We start from the raw sequence: 15,844 nt of genomic DNA on the forward strand, positions 1-15,844 counted from the left end.
TTAACAGTATCATCAATCTATAGGATATAATCAATATATATAGAACAGTCTACCCAGCATCTACACAATACACATTATTCTCAAGTGTCCACAGAGCATATAACATGGTAGATAATTTCTGGATCACAAACAAAACTCAAAAAATTTAAAACAACTGAAATCATACAGTGTGTTATCTGACAAAATTGGAATCAAACCTGGAATCAATAACAGAAAGGCAACATAAAAACTGCCAAATAGTTGGAAACACACTTCTAAATAATCCACAGGCCAAAGAGGAAATTTCAAGGGAAATTTTTAAATTCCTTGAAGTGAATAAAAATGAAAATCCAATATATCAAAAGTTGTGGGACACTTCTAACACAGTGCTGCAGTGACCATTTATAGTATTAAATGCATACATTAGAAACGAGGAAAATATTTCAAATCCATAATCTGTTTCTACCTCAAGAACCTAGAAAAAAAGCAACGCAAAATGATCCTAAAACAAGCAGGAAGAATAATATGAGGATAGGAGTCAATGAAGCTGAAAATAAAACAATAGACTAAAATCAATTATACAAACAGCTGGTTACTTAAAAAGATTTTAAAAACTGAAAAACCTCTAGCCAAATGAAAAACAAAAGCAAAAACTATCGATACTGAGAATGAAATGGGGATATCACTACAGACACCACTGATATTAAAAATATAAATAAGGAATGCTGTAAACAACTCTACCCAGAAATCTGACAAGTTAGAAGACATAAGCCAGTTTCTCAAAAAATATAAAACAACCACAACTCACTCAATATGAAACACACAATTTGAAAATTTCTATAAATACAAATAAGATAGAATTTGTAACTCAAAGACTCCTAAGACAGAAATCTCCAGGCTCAGATGGTCTCACTGGACAATTCTGCCAAATAGTTAAAGAAGCAGTAACATCAATTCTACACAATCTCATCCAAAAAATTGAAGAGGAGGGAACACAGCTCCCAATTCATTTTATAAAGCTAGATACCCTAATTCCAAAACCAGACATAGTACCAAAAAAAAAAAAAAAATCCAAGAAAACTAAAGGCCAATATCCCTCATGAATATTAACAAATAGAATTCAGTAACATAGAAAGAATCAAGTAGAGATTATTCCCAGGAAGAAAGATTCATTTAATATTTGAAAAAAATAATGAATATAATCCATTATATTTTCAGAATAAACTAAAAACTACATGATTCTATCAATATAGAAAAAAATTTTTGATATAATTCAAAAGCCACTCATGATAGAAATGCCCCAAAAATAAGAATAGAGATTTACTTCCTCAACTCAGTAAAGGGCATATAACCTGCAGCTAATACACTACTCAGTGGGCAAAGACTGAATGCTTTCCTTCTAAGATCAAGAAAAGGCAAGAATCTTCCCTTTTATCACATCAACACAGAGCTGGAAATTCTAGCCAGTTCAACAGGAAAAAAAAAAAAAAGTGGAAGAAATAAAGTGCATTTCTATATACAAGCAATGAACAAAAGGGCACAACATTAAAAACAGTACCACTCCCAATTGCCAAAAAATGAACTTCTTAGGTGCAAATAAAAAACATTTACAAAACTTCTATGCAGAGAATTACCCAACCAGATAAAATTAAAGAAGATCTATATAAATGGAGACACATGCCATATTCTAGATTGAAAGAGTCAAAGTAAAAATGCCAAGTCTCCCAAATTTATATACAGGTTTAATGCAACTTCTATCAAATTTCAGCATGATTTTTATAGATACAGGTAAGATTAATCTAAAATGCATATGGAATGGAAAAGGAATTAGAACAGGTACAACAATTCTGAAAAAGAAAACTACATTGGGAGGAATCATTCTACTGATTTCATCTATCATATAGATACAGGAAACAAGACCATGTGGTATCAGCTGAGGGATGGACACAGAAATCAATGAAACAGTATGCAGAACCCAGAAATAGACCCACATAAATATACCCAATTAATACTCAACAAAATACAAAAGCATTTCAGGGGAGGAAAATTAGCCTTTTCAAAAAATGATGCTAGAGTAATTAGACATCCATAGGCAAAAGAAAAAGGAAATTTCAACTTCAGTCTTTTACATTATACAACAATTAACTAAAAACAGACCATGGAGTTAAATGTAAACTATAGACCTAGAAAATTTCTGGGGAAAAAAAAAAAACAAACAGAAGAAAATCTTCAGGTTTAGGGCTAGCAAAGAGTTCTTAGACTTGACACTAAAAGTACAATCCATGAAAGGAACTTTTGATAAATTAGATTTCCTCAACATTAAAAATCTGTGAAATGCCCTGTTGAGTGAATAAAATGACAAGCTACCCAAGTGGGAGAAAATATTTGCAAATCTTATCTAAGGATTAGTATCTAGAAAATATAAAGCACACTCAAAACTCAACCACAAAAAGCAAAGAAGCCCATTAGAATACAGACAAAAGACATGAAATGACATTTCACCAAAAAGATACATGAATGTCAAATGAGCACATAAAAAGATATTCAATATAATTACCTGCTAGGAAATGCAAATTAAAACCACAATGAGATCACTGTACACTGATCAAAATGGCTAAAATAAAAACTAATGACAACCCCAAATGATGACAAGGATGTGAAGACAGCAACTCACTCATATGTTGCTGGTGGGAATTTAAAATGGTACAGCCACTCTCAAAAATACCTTGGCAATTTCTTTTGAAAAATTAAAATGCAAATACCATAAGACCAAGTAATTGCATTCCTGGGCATTTATCCCAGAGAAATGAGAACTTATACTTACACAAATACCTGTACACAAATGTTTATAGCAGCTTTATTTGTGATAGCCTAAAACTGGAAACAACCCAGATATCCTTCAACAGGTGAATGGCTAAACAAACTGCAGTACATCTAGACCACAGAATAATTCAGCAATAGAAAGGAATGAACTACTGATGCACATAACACTGATGAAATTCCGAGGAATGATGTTGAGTGAAAAAAAGAAAACCCCAGAAGTTTACCTACCTACACTGATATAACATTCTTAAAATGACAAAATAAGTCAAGAAAAGATGAGTGGCTTAAGAGGTTAAAGAGAGAGTGGGGATGAGAAGGAAGCAGGTGTGCTGTAAAAGGGCAAGGGAGAAATCCTTGCGTTGATGGAAATGTTCTGTATCTTGGACTCTGTAAGTGTTAATATCCTGGCTGTGATCTTGCACTATGGTTTTGCAAGAATTTACCACTGAGGTAAACTGGGTGAAGGATACACTAGGTCCCTCCGATTTATTTCTCACAACTCTATGTGATTCCACAATTATTTCAAAATAAAAAGTTGAATTAAAGAACATTTAAAGAAAGTCTAATTCAATAGCAATCATGATTGCAATAGTGGAGGTTAGAGCAACGGGTCCAGATTGTACTAAAAAGCCTGATGTTCCAACCAATACTAATGTTCGTAAGACGATCATTTTATGAGCATTCAACTCAGAGTAATTTGAAGAAATTAAGAGAAATTACTTTCTTTGGCACTGCATTTGAAGCATAATAGAATGTCCACAAGGATATGCTGAATGAGCGAGCACATATACATGTTTCATTTTATGAATTTCAATGAACTACACATATATACAGGGAAACTATTTTAAACTATAAAATATACAGTCATATTTTAAATCTATAGTGCACATGATATAAGAAAATAGAAATATATTAAAATGTACTTAAAACCTCAACATCTTATTCATATAAAATATAAAATGCTTCCCCATTCTACATTTGATTTATTAATACCATAATACCATTTGCAAGCTATTCCTTATAACTAAAGATGGGAAACGGCTAACATAATCTCTCAGTGTATGTCCCACATCTGAAGACAAGTAGAGAAAATTGAGCACAAGCTCATGTTCCAACCCCCTCTCCGGTTCCACATCTGGACATTTGCTGTATCACTTTAGAACTTGCCCCCAGACCCAGTACACTTGAGGGAAGAGTTATAAAACTGTCCTTGAAACCATCACAATTGTGATTCTTTCTCAGAAAAGTACATTTTCTACTAAATCAGAACTAGTGAAAATGAAGGGTAAGTATTTCCCCTATGGTATTTTATAAGATTTTATTTCCAGGGCTGGAAGATCAATAAAAGCAGTCTTTATTTACACTGACTTGGCTGAGAAGAAACTTTGTTGTGTATCTCAAAAGCTTTGAGAACAGCCATTAAGAAACATCAGACCTGGAAGCCATTCCATGTACCAACCCTGGGAAAAATACATCTGCCCTTATCAAATTTAGAGTTCAAATGAGAATAATGGAAATCTTTGAACACATGGGAGTACTCCCTCCATCAGAATGGCTCCTATAGTTAAGACTTTACCAAGGTCTCTTCCATTTGACTGTGGCTTAGGAAAACCTGGAGGTGGATGAAATTAAATCAACAGGTGGTTTTTAAATATTCACTTACTGCTAGGCACTGTAGAACTAAAAGTGTTGCCCAAGGAGAAAGAATATTAAAAGCTTGCAGCTTGTAAGAGCCTATTATGTGGCAGGCAGGTGGTGGGTGATTTACATATATTACTGCCTTTAATCCACACAACAACTCTGTAAGGCAAGTAGTATTATCAACCCCATGAAATAACTCAGATGCTACTTGGATAAACAGGTAACTAAATTTAATTCTATACACATGCATTGGGCATTGATCAGGTGTCAGCATCATGATTAGTCACTTTGGAGAAAAAAGTTATCTGATTTTTTACAGACATCCTTTGTGGGAACCTTGCTAATTCTGTAGATTAAAAAACACTTTCTAGAATTTTAACTTTTCCAAACTGATACAATCTTGTAAGTAGCAAACCCTAAACTTGAGCCCATGCTATTCTTGCTATGTCCTGTAGACAAACACAATAGCAGCTCAGTAACATAAGAGATGTCCTCTCAGAAGCCAGTAGAGTCACAAAGAATAGTTAGTATGTAGGTAAGTGGAAAGAATCAGGAAGGCACTCCTGATGGATGGACCAAAGATGAGACAGAAAAAGGAAAACAAAAGGTTTAATTGGATGACAATGCTTGGACTGCGTGGCCTGAGGAGAGCATTCACATACAGAGAAGATGGGGATGAGCAGGCAATGGTGAGTAATGGGCTCCTGTATCCCACATAAAGCACAGTGCTAATTTCTTACACTCCCCCCTCATCTACCTTTCTCACTGCTCTTTCATTACGTGTCTCCACCATTTATCCAGTTGCTTGTGGCAGAAGCTCAGAGCTATCCTCGACACTTTCCTCTTACAACTACAACATCCAACCAATTATTAAATTCTGTAGGTTTTACTTCCAAAATTTTTTCGATTCCATTTCCATATCTCTCTACCCACTGCCCACTTTCTCTCTTCCTGGGCTGTTAGATCCTTGATCAAGTGATGTGTTTCCTCTTTACCTCTAGCACAAAGTTTGTCACATAGCAGGCAGATGTTCAACCACTTTTGAATACTTTCATTGTACCAAGCTATGGTTCTCAACACTCTTTTAAAACATCCTCTCTCAATACATTGTTGTTAAGATTATTGCTCCTATTTTACAGACAAAGAAACTAAGGCTTAGAGGTTACATTATTTACCCAACTGGTACAGGTCAGATTTGGATGAGACAGACGTACTCCACAACCAGCGCTCTTAGCCTCAAATTACATTGCTTTTGCCCTGCACCTGCAGGGCTCATCTACTACACCATCACCTTCCCAGAGTACACAGAGGGGCTCCTGAACCTTTGGCAACACCCCTAAACCTTAACACTCTGACTCCTTTCCTTTAGGATTTCGAGCCCAAATCAGAGATCAGCTCTGGTAAGAACAAAAAGAATTTTGGCTTTGAGAGGCATCATTCAACCCATGTAACCTAATAAAAAAGAAGCCCAGTGGCTTATAACGATCAATACTACGACAACCATGAAAATGTTGTCACTCAGCTCTCCTACCACAGGGGCTCAAGATGCTATCCTTCTCAATCTACCACGTGCTTATATAACTTGCCCAAAGTCAGAAAGTTCATAACCAATCAAATAGTCTGGCTTCATCATTCAAGGTCAAGGCTAAGATGAGGCAAGTGAGACAACTGGGATTTAAGGAGGCATTCACTTTCAGGTTGGTGCAGATGCCAACCCTGCACTTGTATCATCTTGAGAATGAGTGCCTCCTTAAATTTCCCCCCTTGGTGCCTCTTCGCCTCACCCTAGTTCTGGCCCTGCCATACTCCAGAAAGAAGGATCAAACTTGTAATGACTGTTATAGATCTTCTTTCCAGGTTTCCATGTTAAATATGTTCATGTACACAAACAACATAAAGTGAGCACTATCCCTAATTGGAATCTTCAAGCTAATCCACCCCACCCCTGGTTTCAGTTGAAAGTTAGTGGGTAAGTGAAAGATCAGGGAAACCGTCTCAGCATCATTTGTCAGAACTTCAAGATCCCTGTGACACCTCAGCTTTCCCAAATACTCTCTACTGCTTTCTCTTTCCTCTGCCTTGCTCCTCTCTTCTGTGACGGTGATCGTGATTAATTTGTTCCCACCGCCTACTCCACTTCTGGCCAGGTCAAAATGGGAACCTTTCCTTTCTTTCTTATTGTTATTGGAAATCAGAGGAATGGATTTGTAACAGTGAACTTTCCGGTTGTTGAAGTAAATTACCCAAATTCATTTTCCTTGATACTTTTAAAGTATCTGATTCAGTGGCATCCCATAATCCATATACCGTATGATTATTTCTTTCATTACATATCTGAATACATAATTATTTGTAGATCTGGTTACTGATGCAAGAGTTCTATATAACCTTACACATTTTTTAATTGGTTCCTCTGAACTGAAATTACAAAGATAGGGACAGAAACTGATGTCTCAACATGCTCTTTGCAGATAATAATCTTTCCTTAACCAATAAAACGACTCGTAAAAGAAGGGTTTTGCAGGCACAACGACGTTGCATAAATCATGCTGGGAAATTTAAGGTCCATGGAGCCATCCTTCCATTTCTTGCCCCAAGTCCAATGCCAAATGACTTCAGCTAGACACCTTTATTATTAAAATCTTTTTCTTTTGGAAATTGCAATTCTGAAAGGCTTAAAGTTTTTTTGTTTTTTTTTTTAATGGCCTAGCAGTTCCAACTCAATGATATAACCTCATGGCTTAATATTTAGCATAGAATATGGAAAAATACCAGAGGGGATAATTAAGCTCACCAAATGGGACACTGGATTCTTTCATGAGCCAGTGATAAAAAAAAAAGAAGACTGTATTATTAAACTTACATAACAAAAGTTCCAGTCTCTAACTCTAAGTACTTGAATATTTTGGCTCCTTTTGATCATTTTTTATTCTTCAAAGAAAAACAGCCATGAAGTTGGTACAAGGCAGGAAAGAAAAGTAAACAATGGAGGTAAAGTAACAGCAGCTCTCACATTTGCATCTTCCGTCTGTCATGTGTGCAGCCTCAGGAACACAGCAAGTGCACATCAAGTATTTATATACAATATTCAAAATTGATTGCATTATTATGAATTTTCTTGACTCATCTCAGAATATAATCTTCAAAGACTGCAATCTCAGTGAAATAATTGTCCATTTGGAATTACTTTGATCCCTCTAAACAAGGCCAATTATTTGTTTCTTATTAGGAAAGACATCCAAAGTTTGATCGGGAATAATTTAAATTCCTTTCACAGTCATATTTCAAATGTCTATTTCAGAATTTACTTTATTGCAATTTTACAGTTAGCATGTGACAAGATATTTTATACCGTCTTTATACCCAAAATAATTTTGTCCATTTTCAATGTGCCAAAACTGAAAGTGGGCACAGCACACCTGCCTTTTTATTTTATTTTTCCCTTATTTTTAACACTAACTTTTCCTCTTCATTTTCTACTTGCTCCGCAGGGATCCCTAAAACACAATTTACAGTTACAGAAACCCATAGCATTGCTTTCCAATTACTATATGTTGCTGCTTTGGGATTCACAACTTATACCTCTTCCTTAAAAATTTTTAAAAATATCTTATGAGTTGTGATGTGTTTCCATAGAGACTCAGTTGTATAAATCATTTTGTGTCTATCTCAGGTCATTAGGAAACTCTTTGGAAAGAAGCTACAATTCTACTAGACTCTAGTGTTTTTTTGTATATACAGTTTATGAGAAGGTAGAAACTGTCAATAATATAAGCTTCCAGAGATGTGTAGAGACCACGTAGAGGAGGATGACAAGAACTCTGAGGGCGGGAAACTTTGCCGCATGTACCCAAAACACAGTTTACATATAACCCAGAGGTTGAAGGGCTGTCTTATTCTAAATAACCTACGGGCAGTAATTATACCAGTCTTCCTAAGTACCTTATATTCTCAGTGCCTTATATATTCATCCATTCATTCAGTGAACAAATATTTTCTGAGCAGCTACAAAGTCCCAGAGGTGACAAAGGCCAAACATCTTGTTTCCAAAGCCTTGAGTGACTCTGTCATTCAACCTTTGTCAGCTTGATCCAATAAACCTCTTTCTTTGTCAGTTCAAATCTCCCTCCGCTTGGCATTATTTCCCAGTTCTAAACCATTTCCCAATTACATAACTGTTAAACTTGAGAGAGGTTGCTCCACTTTTAGGCCGAGTGCTAGTCCTCCTAGAATGCTCTTCCCTGAGGGAGAAATACCACTGAAAGAACTGAGAATGCGAAGAGAAAGACTGCTCTCTTCCTGGAAAAGCCTAGGAGACAGTCCCCTCCAGTGTGTAAGGATTGGGTCAAGAGTATTGTTAGAGCACTCCCATGTGACTACCACCATGCTGAGTCTTAAGGGGAGTCTAAGAGAGGAACGCTCATTCAAAATGCTTTTCCCTCCCCAGGAAGTATATCAGTAAGTGGGGAGTGGTGATAATTATAGTAAGAGAAGAAAGAATTTAGCTGATGCTGATTTTGTCTCCTCTAAAGGCTACCTAGGTCAATACTTAGAGATTATATTCACGTCAAATTTTAAGGGTGGGTTACACTTGAAGAATTGGAAGATATGGAGCTGTAGGAGGGCAACAGTTTGGTTTCAGTGGCACTAAGGGGTGTTAGATGTGATGATTTAGCCGAAGTTGGACGCAGGTTTCAACGTTTAAATTTCAGGAAGGTCAGATTGTATATGGACAAACCCTTCGTTCTTCTTGGGAAAGAGCCAAGTCTGTTCCAGATGAGCCACGTTCTCCTCTAACCCTGCCATACTTCCCGCCGTAAGCTCCACCCTGGTCATGGCCTTCATGGAAGGAGGTAAATAGGAAAGTGCAAACAAGCTCCAGGATCCAGCTTCCCAACCATAGCTCTGTGTCTCTATCTGCGTCTAGACAGCATTCTCTCCCCCTTTACCTGACCCCAACACTTCCTCTAGGTCTAGCAGAATGCTAGGAAATGTCGAAGTACATAAATGACACTGATAGTTCTTACCCTCCTAGAGTTTACTTCTGAATAGAGGAGATAAGATATGTATAAAAATAGAGGCAAACGTGGATCACACGCCACGATGGCACAGACAGATAGGTCTACGTCATCTGAGTCCAGTAACAGACAGTCAAGAGTAAAGCACAAGAAGCCAGATCTGTTCACTGAAGCCGTAAATCAGGATGATTATTTATATGGAGAAAGACTTCTCCCTTCAAAGGAACAGGCTGGGTGATAAAGCTATGAGTGTGAAGAGTCAAAGTATCACATGAATTTTTTTTTTCCTCTCATTCTTACATTAATAGCTGAAATCCCTTCACTGAACACACATTTCAAAAGCTATGCAAACAAAGTCAAAGCAATGTGTCTAATTGAATCTTCAATACTCAAGTCAATTTGTGAAATATCTTACACTTGCCTTTCAATTTGTACCCCAGGTCTTGCTGGAAGGTGATAATGGTGAGGAACGCTATTGCAGAAGGCAGGCAGTTGTCACGATTTAAAAGCCCTTCACTCCTGACAAAATCTAGCACAAAGCAAAAATGAGCTTGCCCTTTAAACACTGTGACCATTTTCCTCTCAAGTTGCTCTTTTATTATATAAATGAATCACTCTCCAGTGATTGTGTTGAAAATGAGCAAAGCAAAAAATCTCCAGCTCCCAATTTCTACAGAGATCTGAACTCTCCTAGGGACTGCTGACTTGACTTCATGCAGAGAGATGAAGTCCAAGCATCAGTACTGAGAGAACTGTTTGGCCACCATGTTTAGGAACAGGAATGGCTCTCAAATTTTCCGAAGTTTCAGGGGAGATTTTTGAACACTACACCCAACACTTTAGAATTTTACATTATCAAGCATAATGACCTAGAAGAGCCCTCCTGAGACATCTATTTCCTATTGCAGCCTCTGGAAGAGTTATTTAGCTTAATATTTATTAACTCTCAACAAGGACAATGGTTAGGTTTCATTCCAGGCATGAACCAATGGTATCAACTAATGGCTACCTGTTCTGTATTCAATTAGTTATGTCTGCCTTGGAACTGGAATAGAAAGGAATGGGCATCATACTCTGGTCGTCCTGTGTGAGATTCAGTGATGCAGTCTGCCCAGCATAAAGGCAATAGAGCATATGGGGATAGGAATTTACATTCTTGAAAAAAAAAAAAAAAGCCTAGGGTCTTACTACTTTGTACATAATTTCTCTAAACCCTTCTTTCCTCATTTGTAAATGAGGATTACTTATTTTTATGTGCCAGGGTTGTTACAGATTATATTAGATAAGGTAAAATAAAGTACTTAGCATGGCACCTTGATTCATGATAAATGTCAAACAGTGTAATTACACTTGTTCCTTTTCTTTACTATTAATATCTTTAAAATTTTACACTTCAGTTTTTCAATGCAAATAAACCATTGTGGCTCCCCTCCTCATTGTTGCCATCATTATCATCACCTAAATTTACATTTTCAAAGCATTTTACATTTATTATCTCATCAAATATTTACTGCTTGAATACCTCCAATAATAAGAATAACTAAGACAGTCTCATTCATAGATTAGCCCTTCGGGTGCAAGATCGTTCCTCCTTGTATTGAACAGATACCTGCCATCCTACACTTTCGCACGTTAGTCCTTGGTCTCTCTTGCCTACATTAAAGCCTAAACTCTATATTCTATAGAATAATTCTTCTGAAATCTAAAGGTAGTTATTATTGCTTCTCTAAGAAGTTGTACAGAATCATAGAAATTCTCCCATGGCCGTTGTTTAAACATGCACATTCTTAGGCATTGTCCCTTAGACTCAGCAATCTGAATCTTTCCATACACAATCCCAGAATTCTGACACAGGGGGTCCAAACGTTTCCCCATGGAAGGACTAAATAGTTTTACTGGAAACCAACAAGTTACTTACGCAGGTTCACTTCCCCACCCCCACCCCCACCCCCCCGTCTCCACCCTGTTCTGTGTTCTTGGAGGCTGAATGTGAACTATATGGATGCCTCTATGGCTTCCTTTGGGGCTCACATGTCTGGAAGCACCAGCAGGAGATCATGGACTCCCTCCCATGGGATCATGCCAGGCTGGACCAAAGGACAGCTCCTGTCAGGGTAAGGTTGGGGAGTTGGGGAGGAGCCCCAGCTTGTTCGTTCTGATGTCCAGTAATCACTTCTTCCTGCTGTACGAAAGGTCTCTGGATGAAAAAGAAGCCTTGCTCTTACTATTTCCAGGGAGCTGCACTACACCTAGTGGTTTCCCAACACCCTGTCCCTCCTTTGTAAATGGTAACTTGATTAAACTCTCCTTAAAAACCACCCCAGGTAGACTTTGCTATTTCTTTCCTGCAAGTTTCCTGGCTGATTCACTGGTTTAGACAAAGCTGTTCAAACTCCCTCTTCTCCACCTGAAGTAGTGTAACCTTGGAGAAATTAAGACCCCAAAGACTCAGTTTCCCCACTTTAAAATGAGATAAGAATACCTACCTCCCAGAGGAGTCACAAGCCTTGAGTACATACGTATGTGAACTGCTTAACTAAGAGCCTAGCACACAGTAAACATCTGATGCAACTTAGCTGTAATTGTTATCATTCTTTTCCAGTCTAAATTAGAAAAAAAAACTACTCAGACTTTAATACCAGAGAGGCAAGAGGGGAATTTATTTACAAAACATACAAAAAATAATTGTATATCAAAGGAGGAGACAAACATAACTATAAGATAAGTAAATATTTTAACAGAGATTTCAATCAAAGAAATTAGGCATATTTCTCACTTCTAGCTCAAGAAATTTCTGAAGCTACAGAAATCCTTTCAAAGTAAATATCTGATGAGAATTTAGGAATACATTTCATTAAGAGGAGTTAGGATTCTAAATTAGAAATATAACAAGCTTTAGCTGATGTTTTAAAAAGTCCATTAAGATAAGAAGATCCCCAATACTAGTCATATTCATTGATTTAGTTTGATGAAAGCCAAAGATAAAAATGTGGGAAAAAAAATAAGGATTAGACCAAATCCCATATAATCTTTCCAGTAGGATTACTTACGTCTAAGGGTTTTTTCTCATCTTAAGATAGCACCTTGAAAATTCTGGGCTTACTGGGAACAAGAAGATAACATGAATCCTTTCAAATTTATTTAATTTTTAAAAATAACCCACATTGGCTACATGGGAAAAAGGCTTAGTCTGAGAATAAATCCTGGGGCAACACTAGGATCCACATTCATTAGAGTCTCTGCCAACACCACATCATTACTTCAGGTTCAAAGCAAAATCAATAGCTAATCATTTGACTTTGTAATAGCAGAAACACAAGGCGCCACCAACTCTATCAAAGAAAGCTGTCTGAAACAGGTAGCTGCACGCCCTGCTTGTAAGTACTACAAACGACTCCAGCATCAATCTAGCTTTTATATTTGTGTATTATTGGGCAGCTGAATGCCTTGATACAAATTTTACTATTTGACAAATTACCCCTCTAGAAGATCATCTGGGTTTGTTTCTGCTTTTATGAGTTTATCAACACTCAAAGGAACAACAATAACCACACACCCAACAAGGGGGATGTATTTCTCTGAACGAAAAAAGGTACTTTTATGCCCAGGAATCTCATACATGTGAGCAGAGATGGGTCTCAGCTTTTGGCGGCATTAGCACATTTTTAGCAACATGCCTATGCCTCCTATTTCAATATTTAGTTCAAATTATTGTGTATTTAGTTCACTCATATGATTCAATTGTTTTCTATTGATGTTGGAAAGAAGAGAAAGGAGAGGTTAGCTATTGGCTGGGATTGGTATCTGCATTCACAATCTTGTTTGGATTTACAAATGGGCGAACCAGTTAACATTAACAACAACAACATAAAAGCTCTTGAGTGCAACAGATATTTGTCTTTTCATTTGCTGAGATATTTCCATAGCCTCTCCTCAGATAGGGTAGACCTCCCATTCTAAGCATTAAGACTAGGAAAGAGGAGGTGGGAGGGTGTAGCTCAGTGGTGGAGCTGTGCTTAGCATGCATGAGGTCCTGGGTTCAATCCCCAGTACCTCCATTAAGAAAGTTTTTTTTAAATAAATAAGTAAACCTAATTACTTTCCCCTCAAAGACTAAGAAAATGGAGGTGGAAGTATTTGTGTGGGGGAGATCACTGGAAAGATTAATTTATTTTACAAAACACATATTTGAATTTCAAAGAACCTGAGGCAACGTGTAATTTAATCATCTTTAGGATGAGGATGTTGAGGTCCAGGGATGTGCATGACCTAATAAAAGGCTTGTATTTGTTAAAAAAACCATTAAAATACTTGATTAGTGTAATTCATTTATTTCTCTTGATTCAAGTTGCTCTCTTACCCTCAAAAATTTTTTTCTTCCCATATGTTGTAGGCATTTGCTCTCCATAAAGACTTAGAAACTGATACTGATTATCTTAATGTGGTGAGGTAGATTAATAAATTTGCATTCTGTATGAAAGGATTATGTACGTCTATGCATGGATGGGACATTGTGCTGTACACCAGAAACAGACACATTGTAATTGATGGTATTTCAATAAAAAAAACTTGCATTCTGTTTTTAGAAAACAAGCCAATAACCAAAGAATCAGATTAAACTTTATTCCTGAAAAAAATTAAATTATAAAATTAAGCTATGGAAATACAAGCGTTTAGATAGCAAATCTTTACCTACTGGTCTAAGGGCTGAAGTGGAGATTATAGCCATTTGCTGGCCTGCTAGCCAATACACAGGTTTTGAACATTCACTTTGTAGATTCATTCATTTATCCTTGCAATCATCAACCATTGTTCAAACTGCTGTCCTCAGGTCTAAAGACGAAAAAGAGTGAAAAACAAGGGCTCTGCTCAAGGAGATCCTCATCTGTGGGCTTCTTGATAAGATCTTCTGATAACGTTTCCACTTCAGAAATGAAGAGGCAATAAGAGGAAGGAGCTAGAGGCAGCTTCGTAGGGAATGGTGATATTTTTTCTTTTGCTTTTTTTTTGTTTGAGGGACATTTGAAAGTCTCCTTTAACTGTCACTAACTTAATGTCATGTGAAGAATGTTGTTTTTACAGTTTTTGTAAGGATTTTGAAGATCTGATCTTTCCCACTGTGGAAGAATCTGGCTCATCCTATTATTAATAAAACTAGTATTTCTTAAATGGCTAGTCTGAGGGTGCCTCATGGGTTGATGTACTTAGCCCTGACCACAACCCTAGGAGACAGTTAAAAGCATTACCCCTGCTGGTTTAAGATGAGGAACTGAAGCTCAGAGTGCTTATTTAACTCCCTAAATAACCTCGCTACATCAGAGAACAAGCAGGATTCAAACACAAGGGTTCTTTCTCCAAAGACAAACATCCTCACCATGATATCATGCCGTTCTTTTTGTTACTAAAGTGGTTAAGAGCTTGGGTACCAAGTCAAGCACACGGGTTCAAATTTCATTCCCTTTTAAAAATCTAACCTTAAGCAAGTAGCTTCCACGCAGCCTACCTATCTGAAAGTGGTGATTCGATTACACTTCCTTCATCACATTGCTATGAAAATAAACAAAAACTGAGTGTATGAAGCCACTCATGGAGAACCAGAGTAAATGTTGAGTAAATGGTAAAGCTTTCCTTATTGCTATTATTAAGTATTGCATGCGTTAATAGCCTAAGAGCAAACAGACTTGGAACCACCCAATAAAGTGAGGCATACAGTGGTGAGAGCCCAGAGGGAAAAATGGCTCAATTCTGACAGCAACCACCAAGGGATGTGGAAGAAGATTATGGGAAATAGGAAAGGAAAGGACCACCTGCTACAGGAAGAACATAGAGACAACTTCTGTCTTGTAAGACCTGGGGAAAAAGCTGACAGAGAAAGATAAAGGTAATACAGTTGATAAATCAGGGCTTGTTGTAGACTGAGTGTTGTGTCCCTTAAAACTCATGTGTTGAAGCCCTGTCCCCAGTGTGATGGTATTTGGAGATGAAGCCTTTGGGAGGTAATTGGGTTTAGATGAGGTCATAGAAGGGTCTGGCTTCGTGATGGGTTTAGTGTCTTAAGAAGAGAGAATAGAGCTTTCTCCCTCTCTCTCAGCTAGAAAGTGAGAGTCCGCAAGCCAGGAAGAGGGTTCTCACCAGAACCTGACCAGACTGGCACCCTCATCTCAGCTTCTCGCCTTCAGAACTGAGAAAATTTTTTGTTTAAGCCACCCAGGCCTGGGGTTTTGTTACGGCAGCCTGAGCAGACTAAGATAGGGTCAAGTGTCTAGAAGGCCACACATAGGAAGGAGAAGGTAGGAATATCTGCCAGAATTTGCGACACACAGCGAATGTGTGCTTCCAACATTCTCTTACTGTCTAAATGTGCTGCTGTGTGGCCTCTCTTA

The 15,844-nt window shown here is 37.4% G+C and overlaps 1 long non-coding RNA gene across 1 annotated transcript in view; it reads right to left on the reverse strand.

Annotated features, from left to right (window-relative positions):
• Positions 1 to 15,844, reverse strand: part of LOC135322169 (uncharacterized) — a 407,093-nt gene that overhangs the window by 252,948 nt on the left and 138,301 nt on the right. The window lies entirely within an intron of this gene.

The sequence above is a fragment of the Camelus dromedarius genome, chromosome 9 (assembly GCF_036321535.1).
Source record: "Camelus dromedarius isolate mCamDro1 chromosome 9, mCamDro1.pat, whole genome shotgun sequence".
Classification (NCBI taxonomy): domain Eukaryota; kingdom Metazoa; phylum Chordata; class Mammalia; order Artiodactyla; family Camelidae; genus Camelus; species Camelus dromedarius.